This window comes from Amblyomma maculatum, chromosome 2 (assembly GCF_055883805.1).
Source record: "Amblyomma maculatum isolate TAMU_Amacu chromosome 2, ASM5588380v1, whole genome shotgun sequence".
NCBI classification, from domain to species: domain Eukaryota; kingdom Metazoa; phylum Arthropoda; class Arachnida; order Ixodida; family Ixodidae; genus Amblyomma; species Amblyomma maculatum.
In genome coordinates, this window is record NC_139345.1 from 225937910 (window position 1) to 225952143 (window position 14234).

Sequence of the window (14234 nt, forward strand, 5' to 3'; positions counted from 1 at the left end):
AGATGTCGTAGCGTCATCAAAGGACTCGACATGACCAAGACGTTGTCCACGAAGAAGCGTTGACGGACAAGGCGACGGGTTAGAGACGTATATGGCGCTGTAGCCACCACAGAAAGTGAGAAGGGCGAAAGGCAGGACTAAGCAATGGCGACGATTAGCGGCGTGCGTCGGAGTGAACAGAACTGTCGAATCAGAAAAGCCGGCGCAGGAAACGGGCACGAGGACGGTGGAGCAGGCGGGGATGTCAGTATCTTCGGCCACAGTTATCTTATCGACGTGGAGCGGTGTGTCAGATGAGGCGGCCGGCGAAAGCGGAGACAATTCGATGCTGGCTCGGGCACAATCAATAATCGCATGATGGCTGGTGAGAAAGTCGCAACCCAGAATCAGTTCATGAGAGCAGTGAGGCAGCACAAGAAATTCGGCGACGTACAAAACACCCTGAATGACAATTCGAGCTGTGCACGCCGCAAGCGGTTGAATGCGATGTGAGCTGGCAGTTCGGAGAAAAAATTTCGAAACAGGCGTCGTAACTTTGCGACGTCGGCGGCAAAGGTTGGCACTTATAACAGACACAGCGGCGCCAGTGTCCACAAGAGCGAGAATTGCGACGCCATCAACAAACACTTCGAGAACGTTGGTAGGGGAAGACGGAGGACTTGCACAAGTAGAGGAAAACGCAGTTCTTGCCTCCGGAACTGCGGCTGTTAGTTTTCCTCCGGGCCAGCAGGAGAGCGACGGCGCAGCGGCGAAAGGGAACGACGGCGGGGAGACGGCGATCGACGGGAGGAGTGAGAGGAGCGGTCAGGATAATTTGAGTCCGTAGAAGTGCCAGCAGGGACAGGGGGAGGGGAAGGTTCAAAGTTTGCACTGTAGTTATAACTGTACAGGCGGGGGCCATTGCGGTATGACTGCGTGCGCTGGCGACAAAGCCGGGCGACGTGGCCAGGAACGCCACATGAATAACAGATCGGGCGGTTGTTGGAGGTCCGCCATGGATTGTTGACCGGACGTCGAGGAGGCAGGTAAGGGCGGGGCGGAGGTGGTGGCGGTGGTAACGGCGCAGCATACGCGACAGGGCAGGGTGGTGGTCTGGCGGCGACAGCGGCGTATGTTAATGGGGCTGTCACAGGCGTAATTTGAGAGCTTGGCGGTAAAACTTCTGCAACTTGCTCCTGGATGGTGCGTCGAAGTGCAGAATTTATCGATGGGGTGGTTGCGGCAGAAGCAGGGAGGAGCGATAGTTGGCGAGCCACTTCCTCCCGTATAAAGGCCTTGATCTCGGGAAGGAGGGAAGGTGGTTCAGAAGTGAGACCGCATGCTGTCGGAGGTACGAATAACCGATCGTTCACGAGAGAACGCCGGGTAGAAGCTCGTTGCCTTTTGAGGACGTCGTAACTCTGACAGAGCTGAACCACTTCGACGACTGTTTGGGGGTTTCTGGCCGTCAACATGTGAAATGCATCGTCGGAGATTCCCTTCAGGATTTTGGTGATCTTGTCAGTTTCGGACATACAAGGATCAACACGTCTACAAAGGTCCACAATGTCCTCTATGTAGCTGGTGAACGTTTCATCGGGATTCTGAGCGCGGGCTTCGAGGCGTTGTTCGGCGCGCAGTTTGCGCACAGCGGGGCGGCCGAACACCTCGGAAAAGCTCGTTTTGAAGGCCGACCAGGTGGGTAGGTCGGGTTCGTGGTTGCGGAACCATAAATTTGCTACATCGGTCAGGTAAAAGAGGACGTTGGCTAACTTCGTGGTGTCGTCCCACTTGTTGTAGGCGCTTACGCGTTCGTAGGAGGATAGCCAATCGTCTACATCTTGGTCGTCGGCGCCACTGAAAAAGCTGGGGTCACGCTGGCGAAGCCCACCAGAGCACAGGATGGTAGGGGAAGCGGTGGGATCAGCCGAGTGTGAAGTGGCGGTCTGGCTTGTTTTCTCAGGCATAGCGGATGGCGGAGCGAGTGTGCGGCTGCGAAGCTCCAGCGTGAGAGGAGGGAACGAAGAGCAGCCTCCACCAAATGTAAGGGTGCGTTGAAGCTCAGGTCGGTGTTCGGGTCGACCGTTTAACTAGCGCGTCAGTCTCTTGCGTCTTCGTCTTTTGTCTGCCGTCTTCTTTTTCAGCACGCGCCTTCCGACATACGCTCGTCGTCTTTGTCACTGTCGACAATCACCGAGCGTTGGTGTGCCACTACAATATATATATTACCTACTTCAAAATTATTACCCACTTCAATAGCTTAAACTCGACCTGCCGAAAGCTGTGTCGAGCTGTTACAAAGCTAACACGTACGTTCCTCGATCGGCACCCAGGAGATCCAGATCAGCGGTTAGGCGCACACTGCACGCTACATTCAGCGACACCCCAGACGGCCACTGACGTCCGACGGACAACCGAACTCGGCCGCAACTCGGCGGCCGATTTCGGACGTCCGCCGGAATTCCGGCGTACGTACGAAAGCGGATGGTCGAATCCGTTCGCCCAGCGGACAGCCGCCGTACGTCCGCCACTGGATTTGCTTTTACACAGCTGTGATATAGTTTGTAGTAGTCGTGCTCGTCTGAACTGCGTATAAATCAGTAATACCGTCAAGTCTGCATTATATGATGCCAGAGCGAATCGATGCGATAGAAAGCGTTTCCATTAAACAGTTTTTTTTTATTTTCCGCATGTTTATCGTTGAATTCTTCCATCAAAAATTTTTGATTAAAAGTTAAATGACCATTAAACATTTTTCTATCATGATGCTTCGGTGAAATTTTAATCAGTGGCTGAATAGACGCAGCAAGCAGCAAGCTCAAAAAGAACGAAACCGAACCTATCCTCAAAAAAATCTGAAATGAGCCAATCCAATCCACCTGACAAGTTGAAGTTTAGTCATGGAAGATGGCTTCACGTTTTGGTGTTCTGCATTTTCTGCGCAGTTATAAATACCTACGGCTGTAATGCACTGCTAGCATTGTTTTTGCTGTGGCTTGGTGCGGCTGGCACACTTTGTTCACCCGCCGATTCCAAAGTAAGTATTTCACCGTACTTGTTTCTTTAGTGGAACTTTTCGATGCACCGATAGTGGTGAGCTTTTGGGTAAGGATACAGCAGCCGAACGGTCGAGTGTTTTTGGCGAGACTGACAGGATGGCTCCGCGCCCACTAAATAAAGTGCAGCCTCAAGTCTGAGGGCCATCTTTCTCGGCATTACTGGACGCTGCGCCAGTAAGCCGCGCAACTTCTCTGTCTCTGATAAAGGAGTGCCTGCCCGAGCTTTAAAGGAGTTAATTTGCTAACCATGCGCAACGTACTGAGTTGTAAAAACTATACGAGAAAACTTTTGCACTCCTCGAGCCTATCGTGCGACATGCCTACACTTGTGAAAACGTCGCGACTTTTTTTTTTTTTTTTTTTTTTTTTTTTTTTTAATGGACAGCCGCTGATCTTTCTCTCTCGAGCTTTACGGCAACTACAGTTTCTAGAAGGAACGGCTGTAGCTACTAAATAACTAAAGGTTTAGTACTCTCCTTCAGCTTTGACAAACCAGGACAGCACCTTGCGCACGTTGGTTATGCATGTGGGACCGAACCGCGCAGAACAACCGGACAAGGAGATAAGAGAAAAAAAAAAAGTCAGCACTTGTCTTTTTCTTGACCCGTTGTTCTGCGCTGTTCTGGCACGAATTTGACATACCGCCGCCGCGATAAAGTTGGGCTGTGAGCTCTGGTGCCTGCAACGCCTTCTTTTATGCAAAACAGGCATACTGAAAGGCCATGCAAGCCGCGGGCTCCAAAAAAAAAAAAAAAAAAAAAAAAAAAAAAAAAAAAAAAAAAAGAAGAGCACGAGTTGAGCAAAAGTGAGATGAAAACAAAATTGTTGTTGCTGTGTCCTTACAGATATTCAAAGGCTCCTCAGAACTTCACTGCATTATTGACAGCGAGATAATGCCAAAGCTACACTAGAGCCATGCAGCACCTTATAGTGCATGGATACTGAGCTTATGTCTCGCACTGAAAGCTCTTACCATGTTCTTAGATTGTCATATTAAAGTAGCTTTAAACCCATGCTTGTTAATACAGTGATAGCCATAAATTGAATCTAGGGCATCATGCTCACATACAAGGCTTCTGATAACCGCTGGTCACATGATGTGGGCTATAGCAGAATCCTGTACCTGGTCATCTTACAAGCATTTGTGCAATTGATGCTTTTAATGTGTTGTAAAAGTTTTTGTGTTCTATTTCTGTATGGGAATGCTTTCCTTATTGAAGGCTAACATTTGGCTTGCTACAGCAAAACCTCTACCTAGTCATCCTAAAAACAGCACCGCAGTTAGTGCTTTTAGTGTATTGTAAAAGTATTTGTGTTCCGATTCTGTACGGCAATGCTTTTCTCGTTGAAGACTAGCATGAGGCTTCCAAAAATTTTTCAGATGCCATTTGCTGTAGCCGATTTCGTAGGCCAACAGGAAGCAGCACTTTGAACATGGAAAACTGTCATCCACGGGGGAAAAACAGCAACATCCCTTTGCATTCTCATTTCTTTGGTATGGCTAAAAGTGAGTATTGTATCATTATCTATATTATTAAAATATTGAATCATGATTGTCAGTGTTGAAGTTGTTTGAGCGTGATGATTTTAAACACACAGGACATCCCTTCGACATTAAGGTTTTACCTTGTTTACATGTAGGATGTAGAGCTGGTTTCAACAAACTTTATGCAGCAAATTCTTTTTACATTGTCCACCATGTTACTTTTTGTCATTGTCCATTGAAGTAAATAACCAGTATTTTACGTTTACACAGTCGTCCACTCTTAGCTTGAATGGAATGTGTGGCATGCAGTTTGCAAAATAGCAATGCATCCGTCACAGCCATGCATCAAGGCTAAGTGGCTTGTGCGTAGAGGGACCAGCCGCTCCAGCTTCACGTCATCTGCCTCTTTGCTCCGGTGTACAGACGTGCATTGAGGCAAAGTGGTTTATGTGTAGAGAAACCAGGAGCTTCTTTGTCACATCTGGCTGTTTGCTACGGTGTGCAGATGCGCATCGAGGCAAAATGGCTGATGTGTAGAGGGACCAGGAGCTGCTGCTTAACGTCCTTCGCCTCTTTACTACAGTGCACAGCCGTGCATTGATGCTAAGTGGCTTGTGCATGGAGGGCCCAGGAGCTGCAGCTTCACGTCTGCCTCTTCGCTCAGGTACGCAGGTGCGTATTGAGGCAAAATGGCTTATGCATAGAGGGACCAGGAGCTGCTGTGTGGCGTAGTCTGTATATTTGCTATGGTGCGTATCGAAGTACAATGGGGGGGCTCATGTGTAAAGGTACCATGAGCTGCTGCGTCATGTCGTCTGCCTCTTTACTGCAATAGCAAATCAGATCAGAGGGGTGGGCTCAGTGGATTCCTTTTCTGCGACCACTGCAGTGGCTGGAATTTTGGGGTGTTTCAAGTGTGACTGCTAGAGCACTCTCGGTTATGAGCGCACTCCAATGATATGCCAAACGCAACGCAAAACCATGAAAAGTATAGAAAACATATGGCTCAGATACTGTATGCAACAGTCGCTGTATGATAACCCCCAGTTTGTTTTGATTTGGTGGGGTTCTACGTCCCAAAGCGAGTCAGCTTATGAGAGACGCCGCTGTAAAGAGCTCCGAAAATTTTGATCACCTGGGGTACTTTAATGTGCTGCATCAAGGCAAAGTGGCTTATGCATAGAAGGACCAGGAGCTGTTGCTGCACATCTGCTATGATGCGCAGCTGCGTATTGTGGGTGGTGGTGGAAAACATTGCCATCAGATACCAATACAGGAGGTTACTCACTAGCTGACCCTGAGGGGGCCTGTCCTGACAAAAACAAGGGGTCCCTAGTTTGGGACCCCAGTGGTGGTAGAGGGACTAGAGGCTGGTACTTCACGCTGTCTGCCTCTTCGCTACGGTGTGCAGCTGCGATGGATGCAGTGGCATCTCAAAAAGTGCATGCCACGCACTCGCATTTTCAGCCTGAGTGGACGACTGTGTACCTGCTATAGCTTTGTTATTCATAGAATAAACCTAGGCCAAGTTGGATAAATTATAGCTCACCTCATATGTGGTCAGCAAAGAAAAGCCACTCCAGAAAATCTGATGCATTTACTGTCATAGGATTCTTATTCATATGCATGCTACTGACAAGTCAGATTCTTCACCCTCAGAAATGCCAGAAAAATAACCAAGGGTGCGTCTGCAATAGTCTAGCTTGCTCTTTCTCTGCAGACTTGAGTCAGATGTGTGTTCCATTGTTGTGGGTGGGACAGGTGTGAATCTTTGATTTTAAGCTTGCAACAAGTATGTTATTGTAGTTTAAAGGCAAAACGGTACTAATAATCGCAGCCCCCCGTGGCCTTTATCCCCTTTTAATAGTGTTGCTAGACACGGAATTATTAGTTTACTCTGCACTGTTTCTGTCTAGTTAATGTGCGGAGATGTACATATATTTATATGACTTGGAGTTGTCGACTTTGCACTTAGAAACATTGTAGCGTTATCTGATGTGTTGCTTTCATTTCTTTAATGATTTCTGTAAGGGATCGGTGGGTATGCTAGGCACCGTTATTAGTCTGCTCTTTTTGGGTCACCTGTTCAATGCCCAGCTGCGGCCGTCTCCCACTTGCCCTCGGACAGGAGGCGGAGAGACGCGCAGAGAGGCAGCTACAGCAGCTACAGTGCTTAACGGAAACGTAGGCAGAGAGGGAAAGAAGTCCCCTCTTCCGAGGACTTTGCTGTCGCACTCGAAGACGCGGGGACAGGCAGTTTGTTCTCGTTGCTGTGTCATGTAGGGGGCTCATTTTTATTTAAGGAGCTTTACGAACAGTATACAACTAAGGGGTCCTTAGTACGCTGACTGGACCCATCACCCGGAGGCAGCACAGCTTTGAAACGAGCACCTCTTTTGGAAGAACTGCTTATCGTTCAAAGAAAAAACACTGTCAGCTTGAAGTGTGTAAGGCCCTCTTCCTTGTTGGGGAGCCCATAAAAACGACAATTATTCAGTGCAGGCGCGCTGAGTGGGGTCTCGTTGAGGATTCCAACCCTGGATGTCAACAATGGTGGGAGATGGCGGCGTTGAAAAAGGGCAAGTGTGTAACAGTGACGGTATGATGCGGAGCGGGAGGATGTGGGTTGGCTCTTCTGATGTGGTCCGCAATGGTGCTGACTCGGACGCCAATAATTGCAATAATTGCCCTGTAAAAGGAGCCGCCAAGGATGCAAGCTTTGGGCAACAATGGTTGCGCACGTGGGACACCGTTTTGATGGGTTCTAATTTTTTTTTTCTTTTTTTTTTCCTAGGGGAGAGAGTTTGGCATGTGAACTAGTGAGCCAATCATTTCGAGGTCCATTCTCTAAATTCCGTTTGTTGTGAAACGAATTTGTTGTCCCTTTTGCATTGCTTGTATTAGGGAGAGGGTGAAGAACTTATGAAAGTGGAAAGACATGCCAAAATGTTTGTTAGCCAGTCATGTGTGAGTTCGTTGTCATTGGGGATGAGAAATGTGGGCGGAGTCCCGAAGTTAATGAAACGGCCCCGCGGCCTGGAGAACTCGTTCTGAGCCAGATTTTGATCTCTTTCCTCTTCGGCATAGATCATGGTCATTGTTTCACCTGTTGTAAATACGTACATTCATGTATAAAATTTTCAGTTCATCTTCCTCTCCTTGTGCAAGTTGTTGTGGCCAGATGCAGTAAATTCACTATTTTCATTTCTATATAACGTGCCTTTCTGAAGATGGTGAGCTCTTTTGTCCAATCCTGTAAAAAAGCAGCAAAGCGCTCCCAAATCTTCCACAAAACTGTGTGATATCTTTAATACTAACTGCGGCTTGGTGTCACTCAAAACATGTAGTTGAGGTAGATTTCTCCCCCCCCCCCCCCTCTTTTTGTTCGTTCAAATGAGGACCAGCGGACACTAACTCTTGCTTTTGTAATGCCCTAGGCCCCGCCTTAAGGCAGTACTCCAATGTCAATACCATTTTTATAGCTATGGCTGTCCAACAGCACTAATGTCTTTTATACACTTCTTTTACTAATTTCTTACCCAAGTGGTGGCTTATACTGTGGGGGCGAAAGTCTCTGTACAGTATGTCTAGATTTTGGACTAGAATCGCGATGTAAACGAATTGTGACCTTATTTCTCTTGCACACATGAAAGAACTAACGTTCAACTTTCACATCGACAAGTATGGTCCGAGTTTCCTGGTCGATGTGAAAGTTATGTGCTTTGATTGCAGTTTGTGTAGTCCACACACTTGTCCCCGATATCACATAGGGGCAAATTAGGCGCCTTTACAGGGGCAGTTTCTTTGGCGCCCACTACCTTCCCCATAAAAAAGCTACGTTTCTTGTGAACAGCTGGCTGCATTTATAAATACCATTATTTTTTTTTTGTAATTTGTAGTGCGTAGTTGAGAAATCCATGACATACATGCACAGCTGGTTGCCAGAATTATGCAACCATATTTCAGTAACTAACATCCATGCTGCATGCTACCGGTAATACATCAAGAGCTTGTGGTTGTCAGATTTTTGTGTTTTGTGTAACTATAAGCCTTGCTATTGTAATGTCACATATAGCGCTGTGGGTAAACAAATAACTTTACTTTTAACTCTTGTAGAAGCATGAACACTGCGCAATCACTGCGGCGGGCTATGCTTCCACATTGGGCTTTAGCCACATGTCAAATGTCTATCTTTATTCTGCTGCAGCAGCTGCTCTAAGGAGACGCTTTCTAGACGCTTGTAGCCTAGATGTTGATGTCGATATACCCCCGACACGCCCAGGGAATGTCTTCGGTAGAGGGTACATGGAAACCAGCGAAATGTGCAGTTTACAGAATAAAAAGGTAACAATTTTAAATGATGTTATTATTGATCACTTCTTTTCAGAGCAGGAACAATGACTTTAGAAATCTGCCTGTTAAACCGCTCAAAATGCAGGTTTCTGCCGCCAATGCGTACCTGTGTAATACTGCAATGCTCTGGCTGTGCTTTATGTTCATATACAGCATCCTTTATGCTTAGTTTCTCTGCATGTGCACTCCATGTCTTGGGCATTGCTGAGGGCGCATAGCAGCAAGCATAACATGTTATGTTTGGTCAGAGTGGCATGTTCAAAAAGACGACATAAAAACATTAAAATACTGAATGCCAGGTTCTGGTCAAACTATGTTTGTATCTTTTGTTGTTCTGCATGGGTTTTGCTGCAGTTATATGACCTTTCTATATAGTATGTGACAGTTCTGAATGGAGATGCATGCGTACAGTGCCATCTGGAAAAAGCAATTGAGAGAAACTGGCAGTTGCCCTTGGAGATGTGTAATCAAAGTTCAGCACAGATAACTTGAATTTCATTTTCCCTTCTATTGCAGGAGGAGCCCAGCCTGCTCTTTCCATCTTAGGCCTGAAAGACCAGCAACAGCTGATCGAGCAAATGCACAGGATAGTAACTGCTCCTGGAATCCCGACTGCGGAGGCCGCCCACAGAGAACTCGCTCATCTCCTCGCTAATTCCGAAATATTAGGTTTCAATAAATACCTTTTCCTCCACCACCTCCCCAAGGGAAGAGCTGTCACGGCCAAGGCTAATTAAAATTATTCAAGTAGATTCTTAATACTCCAGTTTGCCTGCATTTTACCATGCCATTCCTTAACATCAATATTTTTTTTAGTGTAGACTATTTATGCATGCAGTTTTTGCAATAAAGCAAAAAATGCTTTTTTTACAACCTCGCATGCTGGTATGCCTATGCACTTAGCATGTTTTCAGGAATGGTGCATTTGTGTAAAGCTCAGCTAGCATAAGTGCCTCTTTGATAGAAGTTTTAATTGCACACTACTGTTCAGTGCTTTGTGTGTGAAAGTAAAGCAGACAACAGGAAACTTGAACCTGTTGCATATTCTATTGTCTGCTTTACTCTCACGACAAAAGCATTGAGCACTAGTATGTGACTGAAATTTCCATGGCACATGCTTGCTGAGCTTTACACGAATGTTATTGGCAAGTTTTTACACCAATAGCGGGCCCTGCAAGCATGTTCCGGGAAACGTCCGAATGTCCGCCTCCGGCTGCCCGTCGGACGTCCGTGGGACGCGATCCGGATCCACGAACGATAGTCCGACGGACGTCCGCTGTACGTATATCGAACATAACCGGACTTCCGACGGATGTCCGAAGGTCCGAAAACGGACGTCCGTCGGTGGACCGTCGGACGTCTATGGCCGTCTGGGACCCCACTGATCTCACGAACCTTTATGACGTAACAGAAAAGTCCATGCGTGCATGCATGTGATCGTTCTATCAATTAACATTAGCAGTTGTGCCGTAAATAACGTACCAAAGCTGACGTAACAGTAATTATTTTCCAAAGCAGCTCGCAAACAGCAGCGTTGCGCCTTTCAATAATTTCGCACACAGAACAACTATTCCTAGTACGATTTATACCCGCTTTTGTAACGAGGTACAAAACAATGACTTTGTCGCTGGCTCATCATACACCATGAGGCAGAATTTGCACCAAAAAACAACGCAAAGCGCCCACATCCCGTGCACACTCCAGGGTTCAAGCACGCGTTTCATGCACCGACTTGACGTGTAAGCGACAAGGCGCGCCATCTAACGGAAGCATCACCAGACGGCTTCAATGCTCCTATAGTGAACAAGTTCACTATAAATGCTCCCCATAGGCGCCGTTTGGCTGTAATCACACTTTATCATTCTAGCCACTGTAATTCTACTTCCGCCATGGAACTTGCAGAGAGCCGGCTCCGTGAACTGCGCATGCGGGCCCAGGAACAAAGTGGAGAGGAGGATATGTTGCTCTTCTGGATGGATGTGACGTCAAATAACTTTTAGTGCTTGTTTTTTTTTCTAGAAGTAAGCCTCAAACCCAGATCGCCCAGATGCTCACTGAGCCGCCCAAAGTATGGCTGGAGTCCCTAGAAGTATTTGTAGGTTCCGTAGAAATATTGCTAGTCTGTCGTCCGCCGGCCGCGACTGAGGCGGCCGCTGAATGATCGCTGCGGTGGCGCTGCGGTGAAGCGGAGTGCCACTACCGACGGAACAGACGACGCGCGCGCCCGTGCGCTTCGAAATGCATTCGCTGCATGCTCATTGTCAGGTGCCTTGTACATGTGATGCTGCTCTTTAGTCTTTGATTTCAGTTTAGTCGTAATATTGAATTCGCAGCCGAGTTGTTGCCATAACCACAGATACGATTTTTTTTTTCGTGAGCGAAGTTTTGCGCGCATGCCTCTGAGCCGATGTAAAAACGAAGCTGCTTTTTATACCCTATTATCCTGCTGAAGCTACCGCCGTGCCGTATTGTAATGAAGACTTCTGAGGATTTTGTGCAAACAATTGCGCTTGCATGGAGGACTATACTAGACGCACATTCTAGGCTCCAAGGACCATGTGTGCGAGCAACAGAGCGCTGTCGCCGGCGTTTTCATTCACGCTATAGTTTCATCTTAACTTCTTCGGACGTTTAGCTAAGTTATAACACATAGGTAGAACTAGAAATTTTCGCATACATGCACAATTAAAGCACGCAAGATGGGAGCCCGAGCCCTTCAAATCGCACCGCGCTTCAGGCAAACTGCTGATAGGCATTCTTTGGTGCTTAGGAAGCCTAGTAGCCACTCATCAGAGTATGCCATCACTTTTGTTGACTTGCGTTTTGCAACCTCTAAAACATATTTTAACAGCCAGCTGTTGAGAGGAAGGGCACTAACACTTCTTTAAAACTCTGTCCTTGAAAGGTGTTCATTTTCATTTTTCATTTCCCCTAGAGCTTTTACCACCTTTGCCACCTTGTCCTTCGTACGACAAACTGCTCGAGATTTAAAACTTTGTTTCTTAATTTTTTGTTCTTCTTGACAGGGTGTTCTGAGTTAACTTTCGCAAGTATTTGCAGGCTATATGCATGTTGCATCAGAAATAATGGTACAGTTCGTCGCAAATTAATTAACGCCCATTAGGAGGGAAAGGTCTTGGTAATAGGCTTCAATCCGCTGCCAGGACACAAGCTGAGTTTCGCAATGTCCTGAAGAAGATTAATTACCTCTTCTGTAAGCTTTACAGCTGTCTCCTTGACTTTGTTTCCTCGAATGCACACAGCAGCATTCATGGCAGCTTCACCTGTATCACTGCGATAGAACAGAACTCGCCGATTTGCGTAGATTGCCTCCGGAGATTCGTCCTCGCTTCAGTGGCACTATGCGAATTTAATTGCTCAACATCAGAAATATCGACATTTGTCCCCAGTGCCGGTGGCATGCAGCTTTCTGCATTCCTGGAGCAGACTCGTGTCACACGATCCACCACCGCTGTATTCTTCAACTGGCTCCACTGATGCTTCAGGATCAGTGCACTTTTTTTCTTTCTCTGCAGGTCTCCCTGCTGACTGTTTTTGCTCGTACAAGTTGCGCTCCTTTCTCTTGAAAGGCAGGGGTTGCAACAAGTATTTTGGAGTGTCAGGAAACCGCACTGAGATGGTATCCTTCGTGAGTTGCGTAACATCCCGGGGAATCTCAATTATCTTTACCTGTCCTAAAACATCGCTCAGTAAAGCAGCTAGGGTTTGAAGTGTCGCTCACAAACGTCGACACTAGCATCGTGTTACGGTAATGTGAGGGCAACCCCGATCCGGATCCTCCGATATTTATATCAACGTCCAGGATTTCCTGTCTGCAACTCACAAAATAATGAGGAAGATATTCACCACTTGTGGGTTTGCCCGCCACTGAAGCCGACAATATCGGCACCTGACGGCAGTGGGCCTTTCGCCGAGCAACCCCTCTTCGTACATTGCTTGCAGGCAAGGGCCTTATCATCGTTCTTTCTTGAACTTTATTAGAACACAGCCAACCTATTTCCTTTCATTTATTACGCCTTTTAATTTTTGTTTTACATATTCCTTTATGCCCTAGCTGAGGCAATAAACAATGTTTTTTTTTTATTGCCTTTGCCGCCGCGCTTGATATGTAGCGCTCCCACTCTTGCTTCTTCCCTGGGTCTTTCGGTGTCCTGAAGAGAGAGTATTTCACCTTGCACGAGCGCTACCCGCTCTTGCACCCGGGCAAGAAACACGTTCTATCATGCTTACCCCGTCTGGACATGACGCGATCACATATCCATAAAAAAGGCACACTTGCACACATCCTAGCTAATTTGCGCGCATTCCGGCTCGCGAGCGAAAAGAAGTGCACGTGGTGCACGAGCCTTGCCACGGCACCAACGGATCAGCGCGGCGCAGACTCGCAGTACGGCACAACACCCCGTGTATTTTTCCCCCTTTCTTTCTTTTGTGTTCTCTGCTACTACCCTCCAACCTGTATGTACGCCCCCCTTATGTAATGCCTTCGGGCCTTTAAGGGACAAATAAATGAATGAAAAAAAAAATAAATGTGCGTCTAGTATAGTCCTCCATGCAAGCGCAATTGTTTGTACAAAATCCTCAGAAGCCTTCATTACAATGCGGCACGGCGGTAGCTTCAGCAGGATAATAGGGTATAAAAAGACAAGCGTTTAGGGGTAGCTCGGCTGGAAACGCTGATTGGCCCAAAATGTGTGACGTCATACATGACGTCACAATTAACGTCGTGTGTCACGTGATATTTTATGATGTCATGTCCGGATGTAGGGCGTACGTGTTTTCCCTAGACTGTCCCTGGATTCCCCATGCTTTTCAGAGGCGCGACCCGGCGGCATGGCCGGCGGTGTCGGCGGCGCGCCGCAAGCAAACGGCAGCTGCCCAGCCGATGGCCGTCGGCGGAGAGGCACGAGGACTAGCTTGCATGCAGTGCGGATGGAAACGGCAGCGACGTCAAATAACATATGCAAGCTTCGAGCCGCGAAGAGGTTTCCGAACCAGCTTGTCACACCACACGAATTGCCGGGGAAATCACAGTTTAATTGCTTTTCCTTTATCTAGATCTGCGTGAGACCTTTCGGCGACAAAAACAATCGAGGTTCGCCAACGCAGTGCAACCTGTTCGTAGGCCGGCCGGGCGAGTTTTCCAGTGACAGCTGCACACCATGTTTGCGGTGATTCCGCTCTTCTGCACATTTCGTATATTTGCAAAACGTTTCCTTGCAAAATAGCTTTCTAGGTGCGACGTCTTTCAGGCACGCAGGCTGCCGGCAACGGTCGTCCGTACCGTTGCCACGCGTCCCGATATAATTCGGTCTTTTTCTAAGCGAAATAGTTCA

The 14234-nt window shown here is 47.4% G+C and overlaps 1 long non-coding RNA gene across 2 annotated transcripts; it reads left to right on the forward strand.

The window, feature by feature from the left end:
* The first annotated feature begins 2885 nt into the window (after positions 1 to 2885).
* LOC146201424 (uncharacterized) lies at positions 2886 to 10246 on the forward strand. 2 transcript variants are annotated; one of them, XR_014705349.1, is made up of 3 exons: positions 2886 to 3016; positions 4420 to 4545; positions 9394 to 10246. It is a non-coding gene; the product is annotated as an uncharacterized LOC146201424 (long non-coding RNA). The 2 variants fall into 2 exon arrangements; XR_014705350.1 differs by lacking the exon at positions 9394 to 10246 and adding an exon at positions 5030 to 5340.
* The last annotated feature ends 3988 nt before the right edge of the window (positions 10247 to 14234 follow it).